Source organism: Pristiophorus japonicus, unplaced genomic scaffold (assembly GCF_044704955.1).
Source record: "Pristiophorus japonicus isolate sPriJap1 unplaced genomic scaffold, sPriJap1.hap1 HAP1_SCAFFOLD_91, whole genome shotgun sequence".
Lineage (NCBI taxonomy): Eukaryota > Metazoa > Chordata > Chondrichthyes > Pristiophoridae > Pristiophorus > Pristiophorus japonicus.
This window is the reverse complement of record NW_027254835.1, coordinates 1,773,091-1,792,400: the sequence shown is the minus strand read 5'-3', so window position 1 is coordinate 1,792,400 and position 19,310 is coordinate 1,773,091. Positions and strand designations below refer to the sequence as shown.

The window sequence follows — 19,310 nt, the reverse complement described above, 5'->3', positions numbered from 1 at the left end:
GTATTCGCACTACCGTTGTGGTGTCTTTAGACTGTAGAGGCTGCACGGAGATAAAGTGTAACCATTATTGAAGCATTTTTAGTGTATGTTGTTATTCTTGATCGGAGGAGCACATGAGACTGAATCAATGACTTTGCCTTTTCGACATGTCTTCTGAAGTGCCGCACGGTCCCACTCCTCCAGTCAATGAGCTGTTGGGACGTTAATGTATCCATCATCATCATCATCATAGGCGGTCCCTCGAAGCGAGGATGACTTGCTTCCACGCCAAAAAAGGATGAGTTCACAGGTGTTTCAATGAAGGGCCCGAACGACATCCCGAAGGGTGGAAGATGCCTGTGCGTGGATTTTCTTCAGTTGTGATGGCCGTTGCACCGCAGCCATCAAACGGGCTTGACAGAGCGAGGTCTTGGTCCAGTGGCAAGGGTTAAGCAGGTCGACTGGAGACCAGCTCTGCTGCACGGACCTAGTGCACACACATATCGCAGTGTGGGCTGGGCCCGTGCTAACCCTGGGCCCCTGGCCCGGAACTCATGCCTCTGCTGGGCCCTGATCATATCCCACCACAGTCTCTCGCCGTTCCTTCGCCCCGATCTCGCCGCTCCTGCTGTACCTGCCCACGCTCCAATCACCGACCTTGACCTTGATGACGTCAGTCTTCGCTGCCGCCGCTCTCCTGCACCGGCTCGCGCTGCTCCCTGGTGTCGTCTCCCGGTAGCTCCAAGCTGCTCCCAGGGCCGCTCGCCGTTCCTTTTATGGCCCAGACCTGCCGCTGGTGTTCTTCCGTTCGTGTATCCGGGCTGTGGGTGGCCACCCCGAGCACAGCAGAGGGTTTTCTGCATTAGTTCTGGGTGGGGACAGTATCTTTCCCCTTCTCTCTTCCTCTTGTCTTTATCCCTGTGCTTTTATTGCTCTATTTATTCCCCCTGTCTCATTTTCTAGTGTTTAAAAGGGAACAAAAGATGAAATGGGTATCACTGTGGAACAATTTCTCTCACTCAAAGTTACACGCACTACCGTTGCACCATGAGGGCTAGGTAGCTAGCCGTTGATATTCAGGTTCAAATAAGAATATATATAAATGTATCTACATGTATCATAACTGTTCCCTGGTGGTCGAGGGGTTAAGATCCGGCGCACTAACCTGGTTTCAATTGTCGATGAATTCATTGCATAAAAATAATTGAGTTCTGTGAGATGATTAATAATTGCTTTAATCACCATGAATACCAATACTTTCTGTGATAGACCGAGCTTACAGACGATCTGGCTTCTCCTGCCCTTTGCCGGGCACGTGTTCCGGGTTTAATTTTGTAAACTGGGTGAGTTCGCTGATCGCGGGGAGACGGTAGGAGCCTCTGTGGTCCCCCTGTGAGGATGTGGAAGTGAACACAGTGGCTGGGTGATCCGTGAAATTTCTGTAAAGGGCAGTGGAGGAGAAGGATTGAGAACTTTCAGTGTGGGACAGAAGTTGTTTCAGGTGAGCCAACACATTCCTGATCAGCACAGAGGGAGCTCACTGGTCAGCTCCCCTCTGTTGTGCCAGCTGTGCCAGAGGTTTCTGTCGTGTCGCGGTTATCACGTGTGCTTATCACATTTGCATTACACATTAAAGGTATGAGGTTCGATCCCGGGAAGGAGCATTATGTTTTAACTTGCTACAGACGAACAATCAGAGGCGAGTTTCGTCTCCTGGAAAATGCTGCCTGACCTGCTGAGATTTCCAGCATTTGCTGTTTTTATTTGCTATTTATTCTCCTGGAAAAAGGGATCCCTTACTCCTTAAGTGTTCTTTATTTCACTTCAATAAACAGATAACTTTCAGTAGAGAAAACGGATCCAGCGGGGAACTTTCGCGTGTGAGGCCAACGTGATATCCGCAACACTGCAGCCCATCAAAGGGCGAAAAACCACTGAATATAAAGGATGAGCTCACAAATATCAGGGGCAGTGCAGTCTGGTCAACGTCAAACCCTCCTTTCTTATTCAGCAGAGGCATGAACGCGAGTCAGACGCCACAAAGTTTAATTACACACACAAATACAAGTAACACTTCCAAATCTTTTCACTGTAAAATTCTTAAACTTTATTTGAAATCCTACTGCGTTGAATCTGAAAATGAGCACCGTGGGCTTTTATCTTCACTGCTGATTCTATTTTCTGTGCATGGTCGGAATAACCGGTGCTATTAAATTTGACAGAAGTTGCCCCAGATTCCTGATGTCATCGGCAATGAAGATTTTGAACCAGATCCTAGAATACACTGTGTAAAATGGATCAACATGCAGAATAAAAAAAGAACATAAGAAATAGGAGCAGGAGTCGGCCATACGCCCCTCGAGCCTGCTCCGCCATTTAATACGATCATGGCTGATCCGATCATGGACTCAGGTCCACTTCCCTGCCCGCTCCCCAAAGCACAGGACAAATGATTGAATTATCGACTGTCCCTCAGTTGGCATTTCATTCATTGTGCAAAAGAAAGTGAGGGGTTAATTAATGATGCTTTCCCGTGAAAGCAACACAAAAGTTTAAGAAAAAAACATACAGTGACTGGGAGGTGAGCGCTGCTTCTGACACCAGGTGGGAATGGGCGGAGATTTTAAAGCTCCTTGTATTGTGACACCTTCATATAGACGAACATCTGAGTCTTATGATGTAGACCTCGTGATGCAATGGTCGCGTGACTGATTTCAGTTCCGAAGGTAGCGTGTTTAAATCACATCAGGGTTACTGTACTTTTAGATATTGTTCTTCCAGAATTAATATTTTCTTTGCTGTTTGGCAATAACCAGACCCTTGCTCCAAGGCCTGTCTCACTGTTTCCCCGGTGTCAGACAGAGATACAACTGCTGCCCTCATTTATTTCATGTGACAGGATACAAAAGTTAAAAATCAACCTGCAGATGGCCACATACAGCATTAAATAGTCAGGATGGCCGAGCGGTCTCAGGTGCTGTGTTCAGGTTGCAGTCTTCTCTCGAGGTCTGTGTTTAAATCTGACATTTCTTATTTTTAATCATGAAGTGAAACTCTTTGTTTGACACCACGATCAATTCCTTCAAAGTGGGATTCAGCAGTTCACCTGCTCGCTTAACATTTCCGTCTGACCTGGTGCTGAAAGTGGAGATGTTTCCACAGTGTAGCGGTTAACACGTTCGCCTCACACGCGAAAGCTCACCGGGTGGGAATATTTTCTGGAGCTATCTGCTCATGCATGCTCAGGGGCGAGTTTGTTCTCCTGTGAAAGGTCATAAGGTCATAAACATGTAAGGATTAGGGGCCGGAGTAGGCCATTCGGCCCCTCGAGCCTGGTCCACCATTCAAGAAGATCCTGGCAGTTCCTTGACAGCAAGTTTAAACATCTGGGGCGGAGCCAACAGGCACCTGGCTGCAATCAACGACAAAAACGTCTATTTGGTGGAAGCCCCATGAGATCAATCGGTCGAGCATGAGAATCTTAATCTCGAATGTGGGGGTTCTAGCCCCACGTTAACTGTTAAAGCATGTCCCAATTCGCACAGTGTGTTTTCGGTGTCTGGTTCAAAATGTTCATTGCTGGTAACATCAACAGGAGACAGGGGAAACAGTGAGAAAGACTTTAGAGCAAAGGTCTGGTTATTGTGAAACACCAAAGGAAATATAAATTCAAGAAACATAGAAAATAGGTGCAGGAGTAGGCCATTCGGCCCTTTGAGCCTGCACCGCCATTCAATGATTTCATGGCTGAACATGCAACTTCAATACCCTATTCCTGCTTTCTCGCCATAGCCCTTGATCCCCCTAGTCTGAAGGACTACATCTAACTCCTTTTTGAGAAGAATAACCTCGAAAAGAAATATGACCCCGACACCCAGGAAGAAGTGTTCAGGCAGAAGATTAAATGCTGCATTCCTCTGTTCAAAAAATTCCTTTCACAAACATTTCTCTGACCGTAACTGCACAAAACAAAAATGTTCCTTTCAAAGTCATTAAACTTCCGAATTTCTGCGCCCCCCGAATCTCCTGAATCAGATGCCTCGAGTTTTGCCCACTCAATCCATGTCCCTTTGAAATGTTCTGCTTCCACCCACATTATGAAATGTGCCACTAACTTATAGAATCATGGAATGGTTACAGCACGGAAGGCCATTCGGCCCGTCGAGCCCGTGCCGACTCTCAGCGAGTCCCACTCCCCCGCCTTTTCCCTGTAGCCCTGCAATGGTTGTTCCTTCAGACACTGATCCAGCTCCCGTTTGAAAGATAAGGTTGAGTCGGCCTCCACCGCCCTTTCAAGCAGTGCATTCCAGATCCTAACCACTCGCTGCTCAATGGTCACCTCGTGTTCCTATGTGTAAAGTCTGGGAAACACTCGATCAATTCCTGCCACACTCACAGCCTTCCTAAATATAGCACCGTCTTTCTATTCTCATAAAACCAGGTCCTGAAGTATAGGCCAGCTGTGTAGGTTAAAGCTCTGGTTATGTTCCGAACATTGCTGTAGTGTTTCCGTAATGAAGTGGTTATTAGATTCACCTCACACGCGAAATGTCCCTGGTTCGAAACTGCGCGGAAACATCTTGAAAACATGTTCAATTAAATATTTGAAGAAATGGATTTATTCATATTAGTGGTTCAATATTAACAAAAAACAATGTCCCACAACCTTGTTAAATTTTCTGATATATCTGTTCAGTTCTGTATACACTCAAACTGAATGCTCATAAAAATACTGGAGTGGGAACTCACTGGATAACAGCACAGCTGGCAATGTTTGTGGAATATATTCGCGCAGCCAAAACGCACAATGACAACCTGAAATCGTTCAGCACCGAATCCACGGGGAAAAACATTCAAATGCTTCGTCCCTGGGTGGGCTCGAACCACCAACCTTTCGGTTAACAGCCGAACGCGCTAACCCATTGCGCCACAGAGACTGACATAATTACACACTGCAAGACATCCCAAACCAGGGTGTCAGTCAGTTAAAGTTCAGATTGCTCTGACCGGGATGGAACTTGTCCACTCTCAGTTGTACTTTTCCCAAGTAAAGGGTGGGACGTTCATTGTGGATGTGTGGAAGCAGTCTGGTCCCACACACTGCAGACACTTCCATGTCACCACCAACCAGCTCTCCCACAACCGGTGTGATTTACCTTCCAGCCTTCCGGTGCCTTGTCTGTGACGAAGTATTCTGATTGTCCTGAAGCCGGTATTAGGTATTAATTCCTTTTCAGGTCCTGACTGCGGACAGTTCAATTCACCGTTTCTTTGCTTGGTGAAATTTCAAAGATTGAAAGCAACGCACATCAACCCCAAAACTCGTCACCTACTCGCTAACTCGACAAACTTTGCATTTTCTTTCCATGCCAAGCATTTTACATGAATACATTGCAATGCCAACGCACTTTTTACCTGGCAAGACTGAAGTACAAGCTGTGATGAACAGTGTGAAACAGAAACAGCTACTTGTAAAACCATAGCCTCGATGGCATCTGTGTGAATTGTTCTGCATCGATAATTAGCAGAGAGCAAAGAGAGGAAACTGATGGTGTGGATGAGAAAAGGCCGAGCCAAAGTGTACTGTTGGAGATGATTTTGTTGTTTTTGAGAATTGTTTCAAAGATTTTACTGTGGTTGGTTCCATAGTGTAATGGTGAGCACTCTGGGATCTGAGTTCAAATCTCGGTGGAACCTGATTCCCTGTTGTCCCAGCTGCTGAAAATTTGGGACAAACAAGTGAAAGACACCTGGTGCTGGTGGGCAGTTTTGTTGCCTTTGTCATTGATGCTTGATCTACAAGTCTAGTTATCAAATCGTGTGCTCAACCATCAGTTACCTGTTACAAAATGTTGTAAACAGCTGTCTTGCTCTTTTCGCTTCATTGCTTTTAACCTCGAATTACCCGCACACACTCCGTTGTAGTAAAGGCAGGATCGGGTCTTTTATTTAAACATTCATACCAAACAAACCAAGTATAAAAGTTACTGAGAACACTTCACAAAGGCAGCTTGCTTCGATTTCCGTGGCTGCTTGAGACACACACCTTCCGAATGTCCAGTGTCTCTGGTGTCTGCGTGTGTCAGTCTTATCTTTATACTCTTATTCTTTCCATTCAGACAATCCTGACTAACTGCTTTCTGAATCTTTTAACAGACAGACTTAATATTGCTTGTTTAACCTACAGATGTCATTAAATAGTAACAAAGGTACAATCAAATATTTAACATACAGACAATGACCAGTTACTCATCTCACTGGCTGAAGGCACCACATTGTCTAACAGTCTCTTTCCATCCAAACTTCAATCTTCCTGTTTTTTAATCCAAACTTCAGACTGCGTGCTGAAGCAAAGAGTTCAGCAATGCGGGACTGTGCTCCCACATTCCCCAACTTCTTCTCCTTGTCTCTCTGCAGGTCTTATCTGGGTAACATGCATTTGCATGCTGGCTCGAGCTCGTTCAACAGCATTGTCCAGTTGTTGTCCTTGTTTTCCATCACGACATCCACAGTAAATCAAAATGACGAGCACGATCAGCTGAACCAGCACCAGCATAAGGACAGGGTGTATCATTGTGTTCATCACGCCTGTTGCCGTCGGGCTCCATCCCAACAATGACTCCCACCAGCTTACATGTCCAATCTGGTCCAAAGTTGTGTGCACGTTCTCGATTTCCGCAGTGTGATGGTTAATGTCCACAACGATTGCTTGATTCAAACTCTGTAGCTGTTGAAATGTTGTATTCCATTTCCGTATTTCCTTCTTCCAAATAGCAGCACGCTTCGGGTCAAAGTAGGGTTGTTGTAGATTCAGATTCTCAGGATACCATTTTAAAGTCCGTTGGTCTGTGATCACCATATCCATTTTTACTTAAAAGTCAATTTTCAATTTTTGATGTTTCCAACTGAATTCCATGCTGTTTACATTCAGAAATGTAAACTCACAATCGGTGTCTTCGACTAAGTCTGTTACCCTCTGCACAGGTTTTAACAATTTCCTCTGCTTTGTGGGAGAAGTCTAACAACATAGAGTAAAGGATGACGGAAATGCTGAATAGTTAGTCGAGAGACCCAGTCCTTCCCTCAGTTCACCCTTCGGAACTGCTGTAATTCACTCTCTCGACATTTGCAACGATCCAACTTCTATTTCACATCCTTAAAGATCATGTTTGTAACTCCCACATTTGAGCTTTTCACTGAACATCTCATCAGTTCTGAGACAGCCCATTCCTGCAGAAACTTTAAATGTTTCTGAACAAGCTTCTCCCACTGCTTTCATCTCTGACTGTTCAGTAACTGCTCCTCGTGTATCTGGGGTTTTGGGGAACTGTCTCTGAAGAGGGGAATCCCCTTTCTCCAGGAGCACCTTCATTTGTCCGGCTGACCCTGTGTCCATTTCCCGCTGCCCTTCCACACAAGCCTCGATAAGAGTATGGCCACCCCTATCCTGAAGTAAGGGTCCTAAAGGAACGACATGTGTGGTTGAGGCGCGGCATCCCTATAGGTATCCTCCCTCACCTGCGGAATCTACCTCCAACCTCAGCAACTGAACCGAGGTATCATTCCTGTCTGTGTCTCCAGCTTCTCTTTCCTGATTCTTCAACTTTTCTTTTAACTTTTCTAAGTCTTTAGCCAGTCTATCCCTGTCCTCTATCAACTGACGGCCACCACCCGGTCCTGCTCCTTTTATGTGATTCCTCGCGGGATTCATCCACTCAGGCCCTTCTGCCTTCCATCGCTGTAACCCCTGTCTCACTTCCATGACTGAAATTCCTGCAGCTCCCTGATACAAGCTTTGTACCCTTGCCAACCATTTATCAAAACGTTCGTCCCCACCCCAGGCATCTACTTCCAGAACTACTGACGGGGGTAGGAGAGTCAAAATGATCTCTCCATGTGTACCATCCCTGTAATGACTGATATCAATCCAATTACTTCCCAAACTTTTACACAACTGGAATATACGTTCCCCAGCTTTTCTGGGTCCTTCCCCTGGTAATAATGCAATCCGCTTTATTAACTGTGGCCCTGAGTGAGTAACAAAGATTGTAGCTATTATTCTACCAAGCATGAGACCTGGAAGTTGTTTCAAAACCTACTACCTTTCCCCGGTGATTCCCTAAAGCTCACAGAACCATGTGAACCCTCGGTTTCTCTGATATGTTCCCAGACTGCCACCATCCCAGAATATTTCACCACCACTGGGCAAACTTATTAAGATCCTGAAGAGGTGCAGGTCCCACTTCACTAAGGATAGCTCTCATGTCCTGTAACTTGACCCCTCCTCGCTCATACCAGGTATCCCCAAAACCACTTAAGGTCGTGTTCCCTTCACGAGCTCCACAGGGAGTAGAGGAATCATGATCCTGCTCTGGCCTTGTCCGCTCGAGCGTGCTTCCCCCACTCTCCACATTACCGGAAGGTCGTGTGTAATGTTGTGGGGTGTTAAGCGTCTGAGTAACCGAAGAGGCATTTAAGTGCTCCGCCTCTGATCCTAACGTTGCCACGTGAACCACACGGGTTCGAGGCTCCGAAGTCAGAGAAGACAAAGGAGCTGTGGATGGGTACGGTAGGCATTCTCCCTGTCCCTTAATCCCATTTTCAACTCTCAGACCCGGAGAATCCTCCGAATACCACCCGGCTTTATCACTTGCTGTCTCCGCTGGCCAACCTCATACCACCATCTGCTGCAGCTTAGATATTCCTTTCTCTAGATCTTGATTACACTTCTGTTCATCAGCAAGATGCTGATCCAGTGTCAGAACAGTCCTGGCTGCCCCGAGTGCCTGAAATCACCAATTCTCTACTTTTATACTCACTGATGTTAGCTGCTCTCTGAGTTCTGAGACTTCCCTATCTCGAGCCTCAGCCTCTTCTCCTAACGTTTGAATCCCCAGCATGAGACACTGCAACACTAACGCTTTTCTCTTTTTATCACTTTTTAACCCAAACACTTTAATCTTTTTTAACTGGACACTCTTCACTAAGGACTGCCGTGTCTCTCTCCATCCTCCTGTCATTGTTTCCTGTCTTATCCCATAAGTTCCCCCTTTCGACTCAATCCACTCATTAAGAAATGACTGGAGCTCAACTGAAATACATTACTAACTGAAGATCCCTTTAATCATGACAACTAAGAGAATGCTCACCCCTCGAACTGATGTGTGGGAAACACTTCTTCCAACAACTCAGCCAACTTTCTGTTTCATGTGGGGACTTCGAATAAGCCAACGAACTTTTGAAAATCATGTCGGGATCACCAAAATGTTGCAAACAGCTGTCTTGCTCTTTTCGCTTCGTTGCTTTTAACCTGGAATTACCCGCACACACTCAGTTGTAGTAAAGGCAGGATCGGGTATTTTATTTAAACATTCATACTAAACAAACCAAGTATGAAAGTTACTGAGAACACTTCACAAAGGCAGCTTGCTTCGATTTCCGTGGCTGCTTGAGACACACACCTTCCAAATGTCCAGTGTCTCTGCTGTCTGTGTCTCTGCAGTCCATAAAAGTCTCATCTTTATACTGAAAAAGCCTTTCAACTCTTATTCTTTCCATTCAGACAATCCTGACTAACTGCTTTCTGAATCTTTTAACGGACAGACTTAATATTGCTTGTTTAACCTACAGATGTGATTAAATAGTAACAAGGTTACACTCAAATACTGAACATACAGACATCATCAAATCGTTTAGTCCTGAGTTTCCATTATTCCCACCGTAACAAGGTACTCAAATATTTAACATCCAGACAATGACCAGTTACACATCTCACTGGCTGAAGGCACCACATGGTCCAACAGTCTCTTTACCATCCAAACTTCAATCTTCCTGATATTTAATCCAAACTTCAGACTGCGTGCTGAAGCAAAGAGTTCAGCAATGCGGGACTGTGCTAACACAGAGCACAGGATTTGACAACTAGACTTGTAGATCAAGCATCAATGACAAAGGCAACACAATTGCCCACCAGCACCAGGTGTCTTTCACTTGTTTGTCCAAAATTATTAAATTATTGACTCTCATTCAGTTAGCATTTCGTTAATTATTCAAATGAAGATCATCGGTTAATTAATGATGTTTTCCGGTGAATGCAGGATAACATTTTACAAACAGCTCCAAAGCGGGGCTCGAACACGCGACCCTAAGATTAAGAGTTTCATACTCTCCCAATTGATCGAGCGGGGCTTCTGCCAAATGCGGGTTTTTGTCGCTGATTGAAGCCAGGCGCCTGTTGGCTCCGCCCCAGATGTTTAAACTTGCTGTCGAGGAACTGCCAGGATCTTCTTGAATGGTGGACCAGGCTCGAGGGGCCGAATGGCCTACTCCGGCTCCGAAACCTTACATGTTTATCATCTCATGACTTTTCACAGGAGAACAAACTCGCCACTGAGCATGCATGAGGAGAAAGCTCCAGAAAATATTCCCGCCCGGTGAGCTATCGCATGTGAGGCGAACGTGTTAACCGCTACACTGCGGAAATATCTCCACTTTCAGCACCAGGTCAGACGGAAATGTTAAGCGAGCAGGTGAACTGCTGAATCCCACTTTTGAAGAGTTGGTCGAGGTGTCAAACAATGAGTTTCACTCAATGATTAAAAGCAGAAAGTGTCAGACATTGCATTTGAACCTACTCCTCCACATGCAATTGCAATCCAAACACAGCACCTTTGACCGCTCAGCCATCCTGACTCGGTGCTGCTGTGTTTGGCCACCTGCAGGTTGATTTTGAACTTTTGTGTCCTGTCACATGAAATAAATGAGGGCAGCAGGCGTATCTCTGCCCGACACCGGGGAAGCAGTGAGACAGACCTTGGAGCAAGGGTCTGGTTATTAAGACACAGTAAAGAAAATATTGATTCCGGAATTATCTCAATGGTCAGGAACCCTGACATGATTTCGATAGCAGTGTCCTCATCTCGAGTGAGATGTGTTACCGTTGCACCACTTGCTCTGCACAACGAATATGAGATGTTTATCGATATGAACGTTCCTCAAAATAAGGGCTTTAAAATCCCCGCCCATTCACACTCGGAGTCAGAAGCAGCGCTCACTTGCCAGTCACCGTCCGTTTTTTTGTCGAACTTTTGTTTTTATTTCAGGGGAAAGCATCATTACTTAACCCAATGCCATCTTTTGCACAATGAAAGAAATGCTGACTGAGGGACAGTCGACACTTCAATAATTTCTTCTGTGTTTTGCATGTTAACTGTTAAACCAGATCCCATTTTACACAATTTTTGTCGGGGATTGTTTCAAAATCTTCATTGCTGATGACACCGGGAATCTGGGGCAACTTTTGTCAAATTTAACAGCACCGGTTAATCCTTCCATGCACAGAAAATAGAATCAGTAGTGAAGATAAAATCCCACGGTGCTCATTTTCAGATTCAACATCGTAGGATTTCAAATAAAGTGCAAGAATTTTACAGTGAAAAGATTTGGAAGTGTTATTTGAATTTTTGTCTTTAATGCCGACTTTGTGGCATCTGACTCCCGTTCATGCCTCTGCTGAATAAGAAAGATGGGTTTGACGTTGACCAGACTGCACTGCCCCTGATATTTGTGAGCTCACCCTTTATATTCAGTGGTTTCTTGCCTTTTGATGGGCTGCAGTGTGGCGGATATCACGTTGGCCTCACACACGAAAGGTCCCCGGTGGATCCGTTTTCTCTCACTGAAAGTTATCTATTATTGAAGTGAAATAAAGAGCAATTAAGGAATAAGGGAGCACTTTTGCCGGGAGAATAAATAGCAAATAAAAACAGCAATTGCTGGAAATCTCAACAGGTCAGGCAGCATTTGCCAGGAGACGAAACTCGCTTCGGATTGTTCTACGACAGCAACTTTAAACATAATGTTTCCGCCCGGGATTGAACCAGGGATCTTTTACGTAAAAAGCAAACGTGATAACTGCTACACTGCGGAAACCTCTGGCACAGCTGACACAACAGAGGGGAGCTGACCAGTGAGCTCCCTCTGTGCTGATCGGGAATGTGTTGGCTCACCTGAAACAACTTCTGTCCCACACTGAAAGTTTTCAATTCTTCTCCTCCACTGCCCTTTACAGAAATGTCACGGATCACCCAGCCACCGTGTTCACTTCCACATCCTCACAGTGGGATCACAGAGGCTCCTCCTGTCTCCCCGCGATCAGCGAACTCACCCAGTTTACAAAATTAAACCCCGAACACGTGTCCAGCAACGGGCAGGAGAAACAAGAGAATCTGTAAGCTCGGTCCGTAACAGAAAGTAATGGGGTTATTCATGGTGATTACAGCAATTACTAATCGTCTCACAGACCTCAATTATTTTTATTTGACAAATTGATCGAGTATCGTTACCAGGTTAGTGCGCCGGATCTTAACCCCTCGACCACCAGGGAACAGTTATGATACATGTCGATATATTTATATATATTTATATATGAAAGTGAATATCAACGGCGAGCTGCCTAGGCCTCATGGTGCAATGGTAGTGCGTCTAACTTTGAGCGAGAGAAATGAATTTCTACAATGAAACCCATTTCATCTTTTGTTCCTTTTTAAACACTAGAAACTGAGACGAGAAATAAATGGAGAAATAAAAGCACAGGGATATCGACAAGAGGAAGAGAGAAGAGGAAATACTGTCCCCACCCAGAACTAATGCAGAAACCCCTCTGCTGCGCTCGGCGTGGCCACCCACAGCCTGGATACACTAACGTCCCAACAGCTCATTGACTGTCGGAGTGGGACCGTGCGGCGCTTCAGAAGACAGGTCGAAAATGCAAAGTCACTGATTCGGTCTTGTGTGCTCCTGCTACAAAGAATAGATACACACAATAACATGCTTTTCTAATGGTTACACTTTATCGCCATTCTTGTCAAGCAGTTGTTTCGTTGGACCAGGGATATGATTCTCAATTCAGGGTTGTTCATGGCAATTTGCGAGAGATTCCACGTTTAAATACCGAATGAGTCCTTTCATTTTGCATAGAACTTATGCAAACAATTGTTATGTATGTAAACCTGTAAATACCTTGTTTAACCACCAGAGGGCTCATCCCCTGGAGTCCCAAGGGATCCCACAATCCCTTGGGAGCACTTGTACTTAAGGTGGCCTCACAGGCTGGAGAAGCACTCTGGAGACCTGCAATAAAAGACTAAAGTCACAAATTACTTTGAGTTCACAGTATCTGGTCAGGCTCTTTATTCATGCACTACAACTGGCGATGAGATACAGATGACGAACCCCACCGCAACGATGCAGAGACCAATGGGCATCCTGGAGAAATTTTCGGAGGGAGATGATTGGGAAACCTTAGTGGAGCGACTCGACCAATACTTCGTGGCCAGCGAGCTGGAAGGAGAAGCGAATGCTGCCAAAGGAAGGGCGATTCACCTCACTGTTTGCGGGGCACCATCTTATGGCCTCATACAAAAGCTGCTTGCTCCGCGAAACGCACAGAGAAATCGTATGTTGATTTGTGCACACTGGTCCGTGAGCATCTTAACCTGAAGGAAAGCGTTCTGATGGCGAGGTTCCGGTTCTACATGTACAAAAGGTCTGAAGGCCAGGAAGTGGCGAGCTATGTCGTCGAGCAAAGACACCTTGCAGGCATTTGGAATTTGAAGGACATTTGGAGCACATGCTCAGGGACTTCTTTGTACTTGGCATTGGTCATGAAGTAATACTTCTTAAACTAATTTTGACAGTCGACACCCCAACCTTGAGTAAAGCTATAGCGATAGCCCAAGCGTTTATCGTCACCAGTGACAATACCAATCAAATCTCTCAAAACACAAGTGCTGTACAAGTACTGTGAACAAAGTAATGTTGTTTTCAAATCGTTACGTACAGGGCAGGCCTCACATGCCTGCAGCTGTACGTCTGCAGATGTCTCAGAGTCCATCATCAAGGGTGATGAATGCTACGCCATTAACACCTTGTTGGCGCTGCGGGGGTGATCATCGTTTCCATTCACGCCGCTTCAAAGGATACGTTTGCAAGGGCTGTGGAACAATGGGACACCTGCAACGAATGTGCAGGCAAGCTGCAAACCCTGCTAATCCTGCAAACTACTATGTTGTAGAGGAGGGCAGATCCACGGCAGATCACAACGAACCAGAGCATCAGATCGAGGATGTAGAGGTATATGGGGTGCATACATTTACCACAAAGTGCCCCCGATAATGCTGAAGGTTGAATGAAATGGACTCCCAGTGTCAATGGAGCAAGACATGGACGCGAGCCAGTCCATTATGAGCAGAAAGACTTTCGATAAATTGTGGTGCAGCAAGGCCTCAAGGCCAGTCCTGACTCCCATTCGCACTAAACTGAGAACTTACACAAATGAACTGATACCCGTAATCGGCAGTGCTACTGTAAAGGTCTCCAACGATGGAGCGATACACAAGTTAGCACTCTGGGTGGTACCGGGCGATGGCCCCACGCTGCTCGGCAGGAGCTGGCTGGGGAATATACGCTGGACCTGGAACGACATCCGGGTGCTCTCGCCCGTCGACAACATTTCGTCCGCCCAGGTCTTAAACAAATTCCCCTCGTTGTTCGAACCAGGCATCGTGAAGTTCCAAGGAGCAAAAGTGCAGATCCACCTAATTTCCGGGGCGTGACCGATCCATCACAAAGCGAGAGCAGTACCGTACATGATGAGAGAGAGGGTGGAGATCGAGCTGGACAGGCTGCAACGAGAGGGCATCATTTTGCCGATCGAATTCAACGAGCGGACCAGTCCGATTGTTCCAGTCCTCAAGGGAGAGGGCACCGTCAGATTCTGTGGTGATTACAAAGTAACTATCAAATGTTTCTCCCTTCAGGATCAATACCCACTACCAAAAGCAGACAACCTTTTTGCGACGCTGGCGGAGGAAAGATGTTCACGAAGCTGGACTTGACCTCGGCCTACATGACGCAGCAGCTGGAGGAATCATCGAAGGGCCTCACCTGCATGAACACGCACAAAGGTCTCTTCATTCACAACAGATGCCCATTTGGGATTCGATCAGCCGCGGCAATATTCCAGAGAAACATGGAAAACTTACTGAATTCGGTCCCGCGCACCGTGGTCTTCCAGGACAACATCTTGGTTACAGGTCGGAACACAGATGAGCATCTGCAGAACCTGGAGGAGGTTCTTAGTCGGGTTAATCGCGTGGGGCAAAGGTTAAAATGCTCAAAGTGCGTTGTCCTGGCGCCCGAAGTGGAGTTCCTGGGGAGAAGAATTGCGGCGGACGGCATCTGGCCCACCGATTCGTAGATGGAGGCAATCGACAACGCACCAAGGCCACAGAACGTGACAGAGCTGCGGTCATTTCCAGGACTCCTGAACTAGTTTCGTAACTTCTTACCGGCTCTCAGAACACTGTTCGAACCACTGCACGCTTTACTGCAAAAAGAAAACGAATGGGTATGGGGTAAAAGCCAAGAAAATGCCGTTGTAAAAGCTAGAAAACTGTTTTACTCAACCAAATTGCTTATGCTGTATGATGCATGTAAGCGTTTGGTGCTAGCATGTGATGCGTCGTCATACGATGTTGAGTGTGTATTGCATCAAGCTCATGAATCTGGGAAATTGCAACTGGTTATTTATACATCCAGGAGTCTGTCTAAGGCTGAGAGGGCCTACAGCATGATCGAAAAAGGAATGTTAGCATGTATTTATGGAGTAAAAAAAATGCATCAATATCTGTTTGGGCTCAAATTTGAATTGGAAACTGACCATAAGCCACTTATTTCCCTCTTTTCTGAAAGTAAGGGGATCAATACAGATGCATCGGCCCGCATTCAGAGATGGGCGCCCACATTGTCCGCATACAACTACGCCATCAGCCACAGACCAGGCACAGAAAACTGTGCCGATGCTCTCAGTAGGCTGCCATTGCCCACCACAGGGGTGGAGATGGCACAGCCCCCAGATTTAGTTATGGAAATGGAAGCATTCGAGAGTGAGCAATCACCTGTTACCGCCCGACAGATTAGAACCTGGATGAGACCGGATCCCTCATTGTCCTTAGTAAAAAACGGTGTGCTCCACGAGAGTTGGTCTAGTGTTCCGTTAGAGATGCAGGAAGAAATAAAGCCGTACCAGCGGCGCAGAGATAAAATGTCCATACAGGCAGACTGTATCAAGTAGTGGTGCCAAAAAAGGACAGGGACACTTTCATTAGTGATCTCCACAGTACCCACCCAGGCATTGTAATGACTAAAGCGATAGCCAGATCACACATGTGGTGGCCCGGTATCGATGCGGACTTCGAGTCCTGCGTTCACAGATGTAATTCATGTTCGCAGTTAAGCAATGTACCCAGGGAGGCGCTGCTAAGTTTTTCGTCTTGGCCCACTAAACCGTGGTCTAGGGTACACATCGACTAGGCAGGCCCATTCTTGGGTAAAATCTTCCTTGTGGTTGTAGATGCGTACTCCAAGTGGATTGAATGTGAGATGATGTCCGCTGCCACCATTGAAAGCTTGAGGATCATGTTTGCCATGCACGGCCTGCCTAACATTCTTGTCAGTGACAATGGGCTGTGCTTCAGCAGTGCTGAGTTCAAAGAGTTCATGACACTCAATGGGATCAAACATGTCACATCTGCCCCGTTTAAACCAACATCCAATAGTCAGACAGAGAGAGCAGTGCAGCAATCAAGCAGAGCTTGAAGAGGGTAACTGAGGGCTCACTGCAGAGTCACCTATCCCGAGTCCTGCTTCGTTACCGCACAAGACCCCACTCGCTCACAGGGGTTCCCTCCGCGGAACTGCTCAAAAAAAGGGCACTGAAGACAAGGCTCTCGTTAGTTCACCCTGATCGATACAAACAGGTAGAGAGCAGGCGGCTTCAAGAGAATACATGTCATGATCAAGTAAATGTGTCACACGAAATCGAGATTAATGATCCTGTATTTATGTTGAACTATGGACAAGGTCCCAAGTGGCTTCCCAGCACTGTCGTAGCCAAAGAGGGGAATAGGGTGTTCCTGGTCAAACTTTCATATGGACTCACCTGCAAGAAACACTTGGGCCAAACCAAACTCAGATTCATGGACTATCCAGAACAACCCACAATAGACTCTACATTTTTCGCTCCTCAACACACACACAAGTGGCACTCAACCCAGCGGTTGACTACGAAGCAGAACCCATCACCCGCAGCAGCCCAGGAGGACTCACCACACCCAGCAGGCCAGCGAAGGCCCAACAAATGATTCACCAGCACCAGCATTTGCACCGAGACGATCAGACAGGGAAAGGAAGGCCTCAGATTGACTCAAATTTTAAATAGTTACACGACTGACTTTGGGGTGGCTGGGGGGAGCGGTGCGGGGGGAGTGTTGTTACATATGTAAACCTGTAAATAACTTGTTTAACCATCAGAGGGCTCATCCATTGGAGTCCCAAGGGATCCCACAATCCCTTGGGAGCACCTGTACATCAGGAGGCCTCACAGTTTGGAGAGGCACACTGGAGACTTGTAATAAAGGACGACGGTCACACCTTACTTTCAGTTTGCAGTATCTGGTCAGATTCTTTATTCAAGACATAACACTCTGTATTTAGGAGACTGGTTTAAAATGTTTATTGCTCATGTGACAAGGAATCTGGGGCGACTTTTGTTCAATTTATTTCACGGCAAAAATAGTCACAAAAATCACATTCCGCCCGGAATCCTTTCGCGTGTGAAGCGAACGTGATAACAACGAGGCTACGGAAACACTGCGGATAAAATGATGTTAGGAACATAACCAGATGTTTAAACTTGCTGTCGAGGAACTGCCAGGATCTTCTTCAATAGTGGACCAGGCTTGTGAGGCCGGATGGCCTACTCTGGCCCCTAATCCTTCCATACTTATGATCTTATGACCTTTCACAGGAGAACAAACTTGCCCCTGAGCATGCATGAGGAGAAAGCTACAGAAAATATTCCCGCCCAGTGAGCTTTCACTTGTGAAGCAAATATGTGAACCGCAACACTGCGGAAACATCTCCACTTTCCAGCACCTGGTCAGACGGAAATGTGAAGTGAGCAGGTGAACTGCTGAATACCAGTTTTTAGGAGTTAGTCGTCGTGTCAAACAATGAGTTTCACGAAATGATTAAAAGTAAGAAATGTCAGATTCAAATCCACATCTCCAGAGGAGACTGCGAACAGAACACAGCACCTGAGACCGCTCGGACATCCTGACTATTCAGTGCTGGGTGTGGCCACCTGCAGGTTGATTTAGAACTGTTGTGTCCTGTCACATGAAATAAATGAGGGCAGCAGGCGTATCTCTGCCTGAAACCGGGGAAACAGTGAGACAGACCTTGGAGCAAGGGTCTGGTTATTGCCAAACAGCAAAGAAAATATTAATTCTGGAAGAACAATTTCCAAAAATACAGTGAACCCAACGTGATTTGAACACGCAACCTTCTGATCTGGAGTCAGACACGCTACCGTTGCGCCACGAGGCCTACACAATGTGTATGAGATGTTCATCTATATGAAGCTTTCACAACACAAAGGGCTTTAAAATCCCCGCCCATTCCCACCAGATGTCAGAAGCAACGCTCACCTGCCAGTCACCGTATGTTTTTTTCTTAAACTTTTGTGTTGCGTTCATGGAAAAGCATCATTCATTAACCCCTCACCTTCTTTTCACAATGAAAGAAATGCTAACTGAGGGCCAGTCGATACTTCAATCATTTGTCCTGTGCTTTGCGGAGCGGGCAGGGAAGTGGACCTGAGTCCATGATCGCATCGGCCCTGATCGTATTAAATGGCGGAGCAGGCTCAAGGGGCGTATGACCGACTCCTGCTCCTATTTTTTTTGTTCTTATGTTCTTCTGCATGTTAACCCATTTTACACACTGTATTGCCGATGTCAACAGGAATCCGGGGCAACTTTTGTCAAATTTAACAACACCGGTTATTCCTTCCGTGCAGAGAAAATAGAATCAGTAGTGAAGATAAAATCCCATGGTGATCATTTTCAGATTCAATGCAGTAGGATTTCAAATAAAGTGAAAGAATTTTACAGTGAAAAGATTTGGAAGTGTTACTTGTATTTGTATCTTTAATTAAACTTTGTGGCATCTGACTCCCGTTCATGCCTCTGCTGAATAAGACAGGCGGGTTTGACGTTGACCAGACTGCACTGCCCCTGATATTTGTGAGCTCATCCTTTATATTCAGTGGTTTCTCGCCCTTTGATGGGCTGCAGTGTAGCGGATATCACGTTGGCCTCACACGCGAAAGGTCCCCGGTGGATCTGTTTTCTCTCACTGAAAGTTATCTATTTATTGGTTAAATAAAGAGCAATTCAGGAATAAGGGAGCCCTTTTAACAGGAGAAT

At 46.1% G+C, this 19,310-nt stretch overlaps 2 non-coding genes across 2 annotated transcripts; both read right to left on the bottom strand.

The window, feature by feature from the left end:
- Positions 1-4,842: 4,842 nt before the first annotated feature.
- On the bottom strand, positions 4,843-4,916 carry trnan-guu (transfer RNA asparagine (anticodon GUU)). The gene has a single exon. It is a non-coding gene; the product is annotated as a tRNA-Asn (tRNA).
- Positions 4,917-18,357: 13,441 nt separating this feature from the next.
- trnaw-cca (transfer RNA tryptophan (anticodon CCA)) lies at positions 18,358-18,429 on the bottom strand. The gene has a single exon. It is a non-coding gene; the product is annotated as a tRNA-Trp (tRNA).
- Positions 18,430-19,310: the final 881 nt, after the last annotated feature.